Raw genomic sequence first — 14,533 nt, forward strand, 5'->3', positions numbered from 1 at the left:
CCATCCATACTTTCTCCATTCATGAGCTATTTTCTATTTTGTTTACTTTGCTTTGAGTCAGACTCTCATTCTGTGGTCAGGCTGGTCTCAAGCTTACGATGTAGCTGAGCACATCCTCAAACTCGCAGTGAGCCTCCTGCCTCAGCCTCTTCAGTACCAGAACTATAAGTGTGTGTCACCATTCCCAGCTCAGACTATAATTTAAGACCTTTTATGCAAGAAACCTGTTTAGTGTTACTTTTGTTGTTGTTTTTGAGACAGGGTCCCACTATGCAGCCCTGGCTTGCCTGGAATGGGGCTGGTTTTGAACTAATGACGACCCTCCTGTCACTGCCTCCTTAGGTTTGGGATGACATGTGTGCATCACCAAGCCTGGTACAAGATTAATCTTGACTGGATTTAGAATCACTATCCTAGCAAACCTGGCTCATCCAAGAGAAGTCTCAAGTTGAGTTAACTGAAGTGGGCAGCTTCACCTTCAATGTGAGCAACACCATCCCATTCGCTAGGTTCTAGACTAAACATAAAAGGAAGAGAGCTGAGCGCCACCACTCATCCCTCTGCTTCCTGACAGAGGACACAGTTTGACGGGCCACATCACTCTTCTGCGCAGGGGCTTTCCGTAAGGGATTAGATCCTTCAAACTGTGAGCAACAATACATGCCCCCAACACACATATCCGCTAAGTGTTTCCCTCAGGTGTTTATTCACAGCAATGGAGAAGTAACCAGGGCTCAGTGTAATGGTTTGTATATGCTCGGCCCAGGGAGTGGCACTATTAGAAGGTGTGGCCCTGCTGGAGTTGGTGTGGCCTTGTTGGAGTAGGTGTGTCACTTAAAGCGAAGGCTTTAAGACTCATCCTAGCTACCTGGAATTGAGTATTCTGCTAGCAGCCTCCAGATGAAGATGTAGAACTCTCAGCTCCTCCTGCACCATGCCTGCCTGGATGCTGCCATGTTCCCGCCTTGATGATAATGGACTGAACCTCTGAACGTGTAAACCCAGCCCCAGTTAAATGTCCTTATCAGAGTTGCCTTGGTCACGGTGTCTGTTCACAGCAGTAAAACCCCTAACTACGACACTCAGTCTTTAGTTGAAGGTACGGGGGACTTTAGAAGGGAAAGGCTGGGTCTTATTTACTGTTGCCCGGACTCTGCTATGGTAATCTACTTGTATGTCAGCAGTGTGTCTGAACATCATCTGCGAGCTTCTAAGCACGTGGCTTGGTCACAAGAGGCCTCATGGATTGCATCATGGAAGCAACCTCAACTTCTGCAAAAGTCTGTCTATGACTGTGTGCCTGTTGTTCAGAGGCAAAACACTCCAATGCTTAAGTCCATGTCAAGCTGTCCAAAGTGCGCTTAACTCAGACAACGCTTATGGATACAAATATTCCTTATTTATTTTGCGTTGATCCACAAACGTTACTGAACACCAACTACGTGTGCTTTGACTTACAATACCACTGTACAATACGCCACTCTCCTCAGGTTTTAACTTCCATTGATTTCTACCTTCAACATCTCAGTTCTTTTGGTATTTTTATTTTTTCTTGCAGAGACAGGTCTCATGCAGCCTAGGACAAAATCACTGTGTAGCTGAGGATGGCCTTGAGTCATCAACCTGGCTCCTCTTCTGGTGTGGGGGACCACAACCATGTGCCCTTATACCCAGGATCTCCCCTCTGTCAGAGATGTAATATTCTTCCTCCTAATTCACTTATTCTACCTTAAGAAAAAAAAAAAAGGCAAAGTTTGTGCCAGCATCAGTGAGAGCATTCATTTGTCATAGACAGAAAGCCCCAATATGCTTTGTTCTACCCAGAAGGCTCCTTCCCCGTGGTCTAGCCCCAGGGTCATCACAAAACAACATTTACTGTGTTTTTCTAAGGGAGCTGAGAAGACGGCAGCAAAATTGGTAATCGGGTCTTCCTCAACAAACCTCTCCCCATTGTCAGGAACAAACAACCACTTTAGAAGACTCACCACCCAAATCGCCTGGTTTTTGTCTGCCGTAAGCTCATGAGGAACTTGGTGCACACTTGACGCTCCTGTTAGCTTATTTCCCTGGGCCTCAGTTTATGTCTGGCTTAGCGTGTACTCTAAGGTGGTTCTGGGCAGGTAAGTCATCCAGAATGGCAAACTCACACTGATATAGTCATTCATATCTTTATTGCACTTTTAAAACTTTGCTTGTGGGTTTGTATGCTGTGGGCATGTATGGCCTGCCCCTGCTGTCTGCCCCCTACTGTCCCAGCACTGGAATTACAGGCATAGGCCACCACAACCAGGTTGTTGTGGTTTTTTGGATCCAAACACAGGTTCTCATGTTTGTCCTGTAAGCACTCCACCCATTGAGCCATGCCCCACATTCATTCATTCATTCATTCATTCATTCACTTCTTAGGTTCGGTTTTCATAGCAATACCTAGTACCTGCCTGAAGTCATAGTCTGCTGTAAATTACTGCTCAAGCAGTGTTCAAGAAGTGACTAGAGGTTTCATTGCGTTAAACTTTTTTTTTTTTTAATGGTGTGGCCGTGTTTCCAGAGTCCTCTACTCAGGGATGAGCTTCCCCCAACCTTAAGTCTTTCAGAACTTCAGTTTTGTGCATCTCATGGATGTCTTGTCATGTGACAGAAGATGGCTCTCAAGACCCTGAGTTTTTTCTCTAGAGTCAGAGTTAATGGCTATGTCTAAAACAGGTTCTGTAGGAGGAGCAGAAACCTGTTCCTGGAGAGTAGGTATGCTGTGGATCTCCTCTCTCCTCCCCTTCTCTCCTCCCCTTCTCTCCTCCCCTTCTCTCCTCCCCTTCTCTCCTCCCCTTCTCTCCTCCCCTTCTCTCCTCCCCCCTCCTCCTCCTTTCTCCCTCTGCTGGGAATGAGACCAGGGCCTTGTGTACTCTAAGCAAGTGCCCTCCCACTAAGCTATCCCGAGGCCACAGAGAGGGCATGGGAGATGCTCAGAGGGTAAACCACTTTCTGTTCTTCCAGAGGTCCCAGTTGCCAGCACATGGAAGTTTACAACCTCCTGCAACTCCAGCTCTAAGGGACCTGACTCCTCTCCAGGCCTCCATGGGCACCTGCACTCACGGAGACACACATGTGCACTAGATAAAAATGAAAAAAAAAAAAGTTATGAGAAACTTATGGAGTCTTGGACACAGACTAGCCAAATTTCTACTAAAAGATAAGGCAACATGTAAGCTACCATAGTACAGGCAGGAGCTAGTATACACACACGAAATCTTAGCCTAAGATTAAGGATTGCCATGAGTTCCAGGCCAGCCAGGGCTACAGAACAAGATTTTTAAAAATCTTATTTATTGTTTGTTCATTTGTATAGAAAGATTGTAAGAACTGCCTGACAGTGTATAGAATGTCCTGGTAAGGGTGAATTTCAGAAAAACAACAAATGAGTTTTAGGATAAGTATGTCTCTTGCAGTATTTGATATATACTTAAAGTGAGAATACTTTGTTTTAATCACATAAAACCAACAATTTTATGCATTTTTTTTCCTGGACGTTGGATACTTTTCTTTGCTTATTCCAGAAGTGACAGAGATGGGGAAGAGAGCTATCTCACTGGCTTAAGATGATACTGTGCAGAAGAGCCTTTCTTTCACTCTGGAAGTTGTAGTGTACTTACAAGCCACTGTGGGGCTGGGGAGATGGCTGTGCCTAAGTGGCTACCACATTAGCATAATGATGGAGTTCAGACTCTTAGGAATGCCTGGTGTGTGTGTGTGTGTGTGTGTGTGTGTGTGTGTGTGTGTGTGTGGCTGGCGGCCTGCCTGTAACTCCAGCATCAGAAGGTGGAGGCAGGGGATCCCCAGAGCAAGCTGTCTGGAGTCTGGTCTGGCTATCCTGCAGGGAATCCATGTGAGCTTGATTCCTAGATCCTGCCTCACTGAATAAAATGAAAGAGAAATAGAGGGTGATTCTCTACATCAGCCTTGACTCTGCATGCATGCCACACACACACACACACACACACACACACACGAAAATAAAAAAATAGAATCTAACATGTTCTTTATAGATTGCTCAGTTGGATTTATTGAAAAAGAACTCTCTAAATCTATGCTGAGGGGTGATAGTTCCTGCCTTTAATTCCAGCACTTGATAGGCTGAGACAGAAGGACTGCTGTCAATTCAGGTCAGCCTGGGCTTCAGAGTGAGAGACTACCTCAAAAAAAGTAAACAAATAACCCTTTCTTAGCTGAGTTCTTATGAGTGTTGTAGGGACAGCCAAACTGCACCTCCTTGGGAACCTGTGACCACGTCTTCCATAGACACCATACACCCAGCAACTTCAAATACCAAAGCACTGCCTGGTGGCTTTGTTGGTCTTTGTTGGATATTTCTCATGAGAAATTAAGCCTCAGAGTCAGTTGAAGAGGTGCACACTTATAATTCTGAACTCAGGAGGCTGAGGCAGGAGCATTGCTATTTTGAGGATTATCTGGGCTCTACAGAGTTTGAAGCTGGCCTGGGCAACTTAGACAGAATAAACAGGGAATGACTAGACGGGAGGCAGGGCAGTATCCATCTCCTCCTGCTTCCGGACACAGAGCACCTTGTGCCTGGCCACCTCACAATGCCCCAGCATGCATGCTTCTCCATGACAGGCAGTAGCATCACATTCCTAAGATACTTTTGTCCTGCATCTTGTGGCAGCAATGAGAAAAGAAGCTAAGGCAAGTAGCAGGGCTCTGTTTTATCCCTTGTACCACATTGCACCTTGTCCCAGATCCAAAGCAAGGACAGTGCCATGTAAGCTGGAACCCCTAAAACTCTGAGCCAAATTAGGACTTTTCTCTTTACAAGCAGACAGCCTTAGACGTTTGTTATAGCGGCAGAAAGCAGACTAACCGGCCTAGCTTATGCTGTGATAATAATCAACTCTAAAGCCGCAGTCCCCAGAACAGTGGTATTTCCTCCTGGTCCACACTGCTGCAGATTTGCTGTGGGTCTGCTCTGTTCTTCCCGACCTGCCAGGCTAGAATGGTGAGCTGGCTATCCTCCTCAGGGCATTTACTCTGGAGCACAGGAATGAATGTCAGGCTAGGTGAGCTTGCTGGGCAAGAGGCAGAGCCCACAACAGGCCCAGAGCTCCCAGTCTTGCACAGGTGTCTGTCTTCCCCCTCTGTAGATAGAAGCCCAGCTGTGTGCAAGGTGGCAGACATCTTCCAGAGAGACTGGGTGTAAAGCTAGGGCAAGGATGAGTCCCCAAGACAAAGAGGAGCCCTAAAGCACAGAGTTCAGTTGTTGACCTCAGCAGCCTTCACTTGCTCAGCCACCATGAGCTCACACTGTCTTATACACAGGAGATCAGAACTCATCCAATCCCTCTCCTTGAGGAAAGGATGGGTCTGTGATGGGGTTGCAGATTGGTTTGAAATTCCCAACTTGGGAAGAAAGTCTGGAAAAGCTGCCTGGAATACCCGAGGCTGAAGCTCTTACAAGATGCAGGGCTGGGGCAGAGGATGGTGGGGAGCACAGGGGGTGGGGGTTTAGGAGTTGGAAGCCACAGATGTACTATGGTGGCTGAGAATAAGTCACCCCTGTTAGGAACCACCACACTGTGAAGTAATAGCCTTGAAATGCCATGAGGCATTGTGGTTCTGGGTTGGGAGACGGAGGTCTTGGAGTTGCAAGGTGAGAAGACAGGAGGGGGCAGCTCAGGGGAAGGCGAGAAGGAAAACAAGCATGGCTTCCCTCTGAAATGAGCCTGGGAACACAAATTCCAAAATACACAAAGAAATCCAGCACTCAGAAGCAAAGGCCACAAAGTCAGTAATTAGATCAGAGTTTTACTCCAGATTGAAGCTAACTTTGTAGATCAGCATAACAAAGAATTTATAAGTGCATTCAAGATGTCAAGACACAGATAAGAGAAGGGAAAAGAGATACAAATAATAGCGGGTAGGTCAGCCCAGGTTGCATAGTGGGTAACTGATTCCTTGAAAGATCTAGGCCTTGAGTGAATCAGGAGTGGGGGTGCCCACCTACAATACCTCAGATTGTCAGCTAGAGGCAAGAGGATCATCCTCAGTTGCAAAGTGAAGCAGAGGTGAGCCTGAGCTACAGGAGACCCTGGGGGCGGGGGTGGGGGTGGGGAGCGAAAGAAAAGAAAGGTTCAAAAATGGGCTGATGGTCTGCCTCCTAAATGAATAATAGAAACATTGGCAATGTTGAAGTTTAAAGTGTATTAGCTGGAGGAAGAGCTTGGTTATAGATCTAATGAGGAAACTCCTGGCTGGGTGAAGTTGAGGTGGCATGGGAAAGGGCAGTCAGTGGAGCATCACAGTACAGGCAAGAAGATAGAACACCAAAGGACAGAGCAGGCTGCTCTCAGTCGGTAAATCCATCCATCCTGCTCACACAAGCCAACCCAAGGAAATGCCATGGGCCACGAGATTGCAGCTATCCTGAAGGAAGAAGGAATGATGCAAAACAGTATATGGTGCTGATTTAGTACATGGAGGGGGACACAGAGAGACAGAGGAGGAGGAGGAGGAGGAGGAGGAGGAGGAGGAGAGACAGAGAGACAGAGACAGAGATAGACAGAGAAACAGAGAAGACAGACACAGACACAGAGAGCCAGAGACAAAGAAGGAGAGACAGATAGAGACAGAGAGAGACAGAGACACACAAGAGGGACACACTAAGAGACAGAGACACACAGACAGACAGAGAAGGAGAGAGGCAGAGAAACAGCAAAAAACAGAGATACCCAGACTGACACAGAGAGATACACAGAGAGACGCAAAGAGACAGAGTCAGAGAGAAAGATATAAAGAGACAGAGAAACAGACAGACAGAATTTCCAAAACAAAAACATCGAATGTACATTGGAGTGCAAAGAAATTAAGAATAGGTGCATACTGACCGGGTGTGGTGGCACACGCCTTTAATCCCAGCACTTGGGAGGCAGAGGCAGGCGGATTTCTGAGTTCAAGGCCAGCCTGGTCTACAAAGTGAGTTCCAGGACAGCCAGGACTATACAGAGAGACCCTGTCTTGAAAAACAAAAACAAAAACAAGAAAGAAAGAAAGAAAGAAAGAAAGAAAGAAAGAAAGAAAGAAAGAAAGAAAGAAAGAAAGAAAGAAAGAAAGAATAGGTGCGTACTGAGACACATTGTAGGAAGAGTGCAGAATCCTAAGGATAAAGAAAGGATAAAGATAATAGATAACAAATAGATAATGGATAATAAGGTTAATAGATAAAGAAGGACTTCCTACAAAGGAATGAAAATCAGCCAAATGGTAGCCTTCACTTAAATAGCAGAAGATTCCAGAAGCTGATGAAGTTAGCATACAAAGTGCTGAGGGAATGTAATTTTTTTGTATATAATTCTTCAGATCCCCACACAACAAGAGCATACCAGCCACAGATTGCTGCTTTTAGCTAGAGAAGGGTGTTATGTTTTCATAAACAGCATTAACTATGGGCCATTTTTAAAACCCCTTTTCTCTTTAATTTAAAAATGGTAAGGCTGTCCCCAGAAACAACAATAAGGTGCAGAGCAGGCCTTAGCTGTACTGCCACCCTTGTTCTGGCCAAAGAGAAAGTGAAAATTCTACTTAGCCAAGTCTGTGTGCTCAGGAGAAGCCAAATGAAAAACTAAGCAAGTATAGAACGCCTAAGTGAAGTGCTCAACCCAAGATGTGGGGACCGGGGAGCAGAGAAACCTGACTGAGAAGAAAATAAACACAACGAAGAGGGGGGTGGAAAAGCAGCATTGCAGAAGACAACCAAAGCACAGAGCATCTTTGTGTCTAAGAAACCACTCCTTACAGAAACAAACTCCAGGCACAGCTGACTGAGAAAAACTCACAAATACAAATAGAAACAAAAAGGGAGAAACCATGAAAGATGTAGAACACAGAGGAGAAACCTAATGTTTCCTCTAGCCTAATAAATAGAGAAATTTAGAAGAAGTGGATAACTTTTCAGAAAATAAAAAATCCTATCATTTATTCAGATAAAATTGGGATAAAGCTTCCAGTGAAAATCAATTGTTCTCTCACCTGCAAGGGCAGTGAGCCCAGGTGGCTTTCCAGACCCTCAACATAAACCCTCCTTCAAAGCAAGAGCTGTTTCAGAGACCAGAGTAAAAGCAAGAGGATTTGTCCCAAATTAATTTTTGAGACACAACAGCCAGTCAAGCAGGATTAGTAAAGATAGTAACAGTTTAATCTCAGTTTTCAAACAAATAAAAATCTTAAAGAAAATATGATCGAATAGAGTTTAACCTCAAGAATTAAAGTGTGATTCAAAAGTTAAAAATCTGTTTCACTAACAGTGGAAAAGAAAAGCTGCTTGTCCTTTATCTTTTAAGCAACACCTTGGAAAACACAGGAAGATGTTTGACAGAATGCAGTACTCATCTGTGATTAGAAAAACAAAATCCTTAGCAGACTAGGTCTAAAGGTGATTTTCTTTACTTGACACAAGGTCATTAATAAAATTCTACAAGTAAATATAAGATCTGGGGATACTTTAGAGACATTTCTGTTAAAGTCAGGAATGACCTAAAAAGACTGACCGATGTTCACCCTTCAGGTCTTTCCTGGTGCAGCATTAAGTAGAGGTGAGAAAGAGAGAAAAACTACTCTCAAAATAAAGGTCTTAAGAAAACTCAAAATGTCCAGGAAGGGAACAGAAACCTCACCAAAGCCAATGGCATTCTTGACAGTTATAACTAGAAAATATAAAAGAAAAAAATGTTCACTTATAGATTATATGCTTGAAGTTATATATGATTTGTTTCACATAGCTGTGCTGTGTGCTGGTCAGGAGCAGATCTATATGATCTGCTATCTAAAGTCTATATGAAGCTGCTGGAGGAAACAATGGGACAGTAGAAGGAAAAGTAAAGAAGTAGCAACCATAGAGTTGCCAATTAGAAAAATAGCAAGAATTAAATGAGTGGCAACAGTGAATTCACCAATTAAAACAGTAACAACTATTAAAGGAGGGGCAACAGTAAGTTTGTCAATTAGAAAGGTAGTAACAATTAAATAAATTGCAACAGTAAGTTCAGCAGTTAAATAACAGCAACAATGAAATAAGAGGCAACCATGAGTGATTAGAAAGTCAGTAACAACACGAAGCATCAGCTTCATCTTAGTGACTTGATGCAAACTTTGTTTTGAAAACCCCAAATGAGTGAATATGTGATTCTTAACAAGCTAAGTTTCAAACCCATGTGTCTGGGCTCCAAAGAGAAGGTAACATTGATGGAGTTGAAGAAAGTAGCAGGAACTGTCCTATTAAACATTTAGACTTATTAAAAGGCCCAATGGTATTGACACTGGAGAGCACAAATAGATGAAATGGGACAGAAAAAAAGCTCAAAAATACCACATCTACCAGGGAAAGGAGACAGAATGGAGGTTGCATCAGGAGGTGACTGGGGAAGTGGCAGGTCTGAGAACACTTCATCTATGTGGGAAGAAGAAGAAAGGGCTTTCTGTTCACATCAATTAGAGACCAAAGTATAAACATGAAAAGCAAAACTTGGGAATTTGTACAGGTGATATAAGATAATACACTTATTAGTATCAAGTAGGGAAATATTTCTTATATGATGTACAGATATACAAACAATAAAGTAAGAGGATGTGTTTGGTTGCACTAAGATTAAAAAAAAAAAAAAAGGATGCACAAAAAGGATACAATAAGCAAAATAGGAGCCAGGTATGGCAGGGGACGTAAGCACCAAATAAAACAAAATGCAAACAAAAACAAGAGGAGAGGGAGTTATTTTAAGAAGCAGAAATTACATAAGCTCCTTCAATCCCAAGCAGCACAGATGGTTGTAGAATCCAACATTAAAATGAAATATTAGCTGATTTTAAAAAGTCTAAAAACAGCAGCTAGAAGGTAATTTGAGGGTCCACCGTGTCAAACAATGAAATGTTATCAGCTCTATACTGAAAGGCGAAGATATAGCTCATGTTTTAATAATCTTCAAGAAAAACAAAAATGAAAGTATTCAACCCCAACATTCACAGAAACATCAAAATCCCTAAGGAATCAGGAACACAGAAAAGAGAAAACTGAACCAGAAAAATTTATAGAATTAATCCAAGAATTAATTATAGAATTAAATCCAATTTTAAAACAGACAGAAAAACAAAACTAAATAAAAAAACTGTAGCTAATAAAATTAAAAAAGAAGAACAGCTTTATCACCAGAAAAGGCTATATTTTAAATGTAAGATGATACCTTGCAAAACTATGTTACAAACTTGAAAACCTAAAGGAAATGAATAGCCTAGAAGTCTACACCTTGTCAAATTAGAAATATAAGCCTGAATGCCCTGGTTACAACTGAGGAAAAGGAAAGAGATTTCTCTAGAGAAGCATTCAGGCCTAAACCTCACAGGGGAAACTCTTAAAAAATTAAGTCACACTTCTCATATACAATTATTTCAAAACGCTGGAGAATATGAAAGCCTGTCTAATGTGTGTTACAGAGACAATTCTGATAGCAAATCCTGGAGGAAAAAAAGGGTTGCCAGGTTATAAATATAAGGGAAGAAATCAAAACAGATAACAGAATGTCAAAAGGCTCATCCAAGCTCAACTAAGAATAAAAACAAAACAAATCCCCTGTATTTTAACTCTGAATATTTGAGTCTGTGTCCTACGCAGAAGTAAGGAAGTCCTGGGAAGGACATTTAGGTTGGCCTGGCCTGGCACACCCAGAGCCCTGGGTTCAGTGCCCAGCGCCACAAAAACACCCACAGAGGTCCATGACATGCTCCATAGACACAGAGAGTTTTGTCATTAGTATTTATTTGAAAATTAATACATACTAGAAGCAGTCAAAGTCGCCCCTTTAAAATGTACCAGGGCACCATCAGGAAAGTCAGAAATGTAATCAATATGTATTTTGATCTTGAATTTCTGATCAATGAAATAGAGCATTTCTAAAAGTAAATAAATAAATAAATAAATATTATTCTATTTCTGGAAACTGAAAGGAATACTCCAACTAAAAGCCATTTCAATTGACATATGAGAGTTCTAGAAAACTGTGGAGCCAAAAAATACAGAAATTATTAAAATATCAAATAGTTTTTACAGAGTTTTAAAACTTTTTACTTTTTATGTTAAAAATTAGTAGATCTCATATACAGAAAATCTCTGTCTTTGTCTTTCTCTCTCTCTCTCTCTCTCTCTCTCTCTCTCTCTCTCTCTCTCTCTCTCTCTCTCTTTCTGTGTGTTTTGTTTTTTGGACAGAGTCTCTCTATGTAACCCTGGTTGTTCTGGAACTCACTATACAGACCAAACTGGCTTGGAGCTCACAAACCTCCTCTGTTCTCTGCTTCTTGAGTACTGGGATTAAAGGTGTGCACCACCATGCTCTGTGCTTTTCTATATGAAATTATCATTCATTGGAGAATGTGATTTTATTACTAATATTTTTTATTTAGGAAATGTGATTTTTAAGAAAGGTCAAATTGTCATAGCAAAAGTCAACAGTAATGAGATCAGAGATTTCTGTGAAATGCCTTAGAATGCCTCTCATGAAAACATGACAGACTCAAGCCAGGGATAATGGTGCATGCTTGTAATCCCAGCACACAGAAGACAGAAGCAACTGGATCTCTGCCAGTATTGTCTACAGAGCTGGTTTCAGGACAACCAGGGCTACACAGAGAAAGCCTGTCTTAAAAACAAAAACAAACAAACAAAAAAGAAATAGAAAAGGAAAAAGAAAAAGAAACTGTGATGGACTCAGATAAAGCCAACTCTACAATGCTACTAAGAAATACAGAAGATTTGACTATTAAAATATTTGGCAAATGGTGTCAATGTTTTTTCAGACTCATTTGACAGTGATCACAGGAAATCACAATAGGATGATTTTCAGAATCTGAGCAAGCCTTTCATTTACTGACAGAAAGTTAATACAAACAGATGTTAACACCAGGACAAGAAAATAGATGTTCTCAACTCTCATTATATATGGAATTTACAAAAAAGAAAGCACCACAAGTCAGCCATAAATATCGAAAAAGAAAAGGAAGTTTACCAGTAATTATAGTTGAAATACTTTTAGCTGGATGAACAATTGCCATTAGATGTAAATACAAAGACATAGTAAGCAAGATGAAACAACCCTAGAAGCTTATGAAGAAAAGATCAATAACTTTAATTAGCATAAAAGGAAAGTAAAACTACAACAAGCTGCTGTGGTACGACAGCAAAGTAACTAGAATACAGAGACAGACGATAGCAAGTGAGGACAAGGATGTGGGGACAAGGATGTGAGGACAAGGATGTGGGGCAATGGGAGTCAAGTCTGTAGCAATGGCGAGAGGGTGAAATGGTGGTCACCTTGGGAAAAACTCTGGCCATTTCCTATAAACCTAAACATTCACCTATCCTGTGATCCTATTCACACAAATGTTCACTTCTCTTTGGTTCATAATGGGGACAAACAGTGAGTGTGAAGCTCAGCCATAGAAGACAAGATGCTAAAGGCTTTCATGGGGGTGAAAACTTAACTATAGCAACAGAATGTCACAAAACCCTGAGCACACCAACAGGAGCTTCAAAACCTCCACGCTGGCTGTAAACTCCAGACTGTTGATAAGCTCTAAAACAGGCTACCTGGCCTGTAGGGAAACGAAAGCCTTGGCTGTCTCCGAAGAGAGACCCCCAGCAGAGCTGCCTGGGTGGGGTTGGTTTCTCTTCTACTGAAACAGCTTTATTAGGTACAATTTAGACAACCTGTAGTCCACATATCAAAACACACCTCTGAAAAATATATTTAAGGATACATGAATTGGGTCTTGTGCCTGCTAGCCTATAATCCCAGAACTCAGAAGGCTGGAGCAGGAGGATTGCTAACTGGAGACCAGATTCCTATCAGGACACTGTCACTAAAAAGAAGAAAAGAAAAGAAAAAGAAACTCATGTTCTTAGCATGTCAAGAGAGCTACAATGTATCCGTCAAGACACACCCAGAGATCCACTTAAAAATTGTCTATTTCTTGTACACATGTAAAATAAGTTAGATCTTACCTTTAAAGACTTTCTATTAGAAGAAAATATGAAATAATTTTCAAAGCTTTTGATAGGAAAGCCCACTCAATTGTCAAAAGAAAATATTTAGTTGTTAAAATCTTAAGATCCTGTCTAGTAGATGAGCCCTACAGTCCCAGCAGTTGGAAGGCTGAGGTAGAGTTATAGGCCACTCTGGTTTACACAACAAGGCTGTCTTAAAAAGCAAAAAGTGCCTAAAATTCTAGTGTTTTGGAGATAAAGGTAGGAAAATCAGACACTTGGTACATATCAAAATTAAGGCCAGTCTGAGCTACATAAGCTCCTGTCTCAAAAAACAAAATTGAAACAACAAAAAAACCCCTTTAAGTATAAAAATATTTTAAGTATGCTTTAATGTACTTTTATATTTTATTATATATATAAAATATACATAAATATTTTATATAATACACATATAGCTACTTAAATCTATTAGCCAAAATATATTAATATAGCCAATATTAAAATGTAAATACCAAGCCAGGAAATCGTTATTATATGTTAAAAATATTAGACATGGAAGTATTTGTATATATATATACATATACATATATATATTTCTATATATGTAAAAGTTCTAAATTGCTGCAAATATTCAGACACAGGCATATAGATAAAGACTAAATATAAAATACATACACAGAAGATAACCCTTGCTAACAAATGGGATATTTTTGTGTATTTACCAAAATTGAAATTAAAATTATATTAAGAGTAAGATACACAAAGCAGCCTCTGATTTCTTTACTCTGATTCACATTTAAGAAATATGTTTGCTTTCCTATAAAAGAAAAAAAAATCCCAAACCAAAATCAATTGTGTTTGAAGTACGGACGAAGGTTCTGCAGAGATTTGGTTACAAGAGGGTCCTCTGCAAAGTTCTCTCAATTCGGGTGAATCAGATGCTGTGAGTCACAGTGCAAAGATACTGAACCCACTTATGGCTCTTCTGTAGCCTTAAAAATGATGTCCTAGAACATGGTTGCTGCATAACTATTTTTTCCGACTAAGAGCTATTTTGGTGTGGTGGCTCACACCATAAAGTAGAACTCAGAATGCAAGTTTGAGGACAGCCACTTCAAGACCCTGTCTCAAAATACAATATAACAAAATTTTAAAAATAAAATAAAAATTGGACACAGTAGCCTGTCATAGAGAAAAAGATTTTGTGGAAAGCTGTAGCTATAAATACTAGACATTAAAACTTAGAAGTGCACCCTTGTATATAGAACTGTTTATTTTCAGATTAAAATGATACAATTAATTGTAACTTCTTTGCCAGTATTGATTTTTTTAATTGTTTTTCATACTTTAAATGTGCATCTGAATGTAAATGTCAGATTTTTGTTGTTTTGTTTTATTTTTATTTTTGTTTTTGTTTTTTGAGACAGGGTTTCTCTGTATAGCCCTGGCTGTCCTGGAACTCACTTTGTAGACCAGGCTGGCCTCGAACTCAGAAATCTG

The sequence above is a fragment of the Mus pahari genome, chromosome 5, assembly GCF_900095145.1.
Source record: "Mus pahari chromosome 5, PAHARI_EIJ_v1.1, whole genome shotgun sequence".
Classification (NCBI taxonomy): Eukaryota; Metazoa; Chordata; class Mammalia; order Rodentia; family Muridae; genus Mus; species Mus pahari.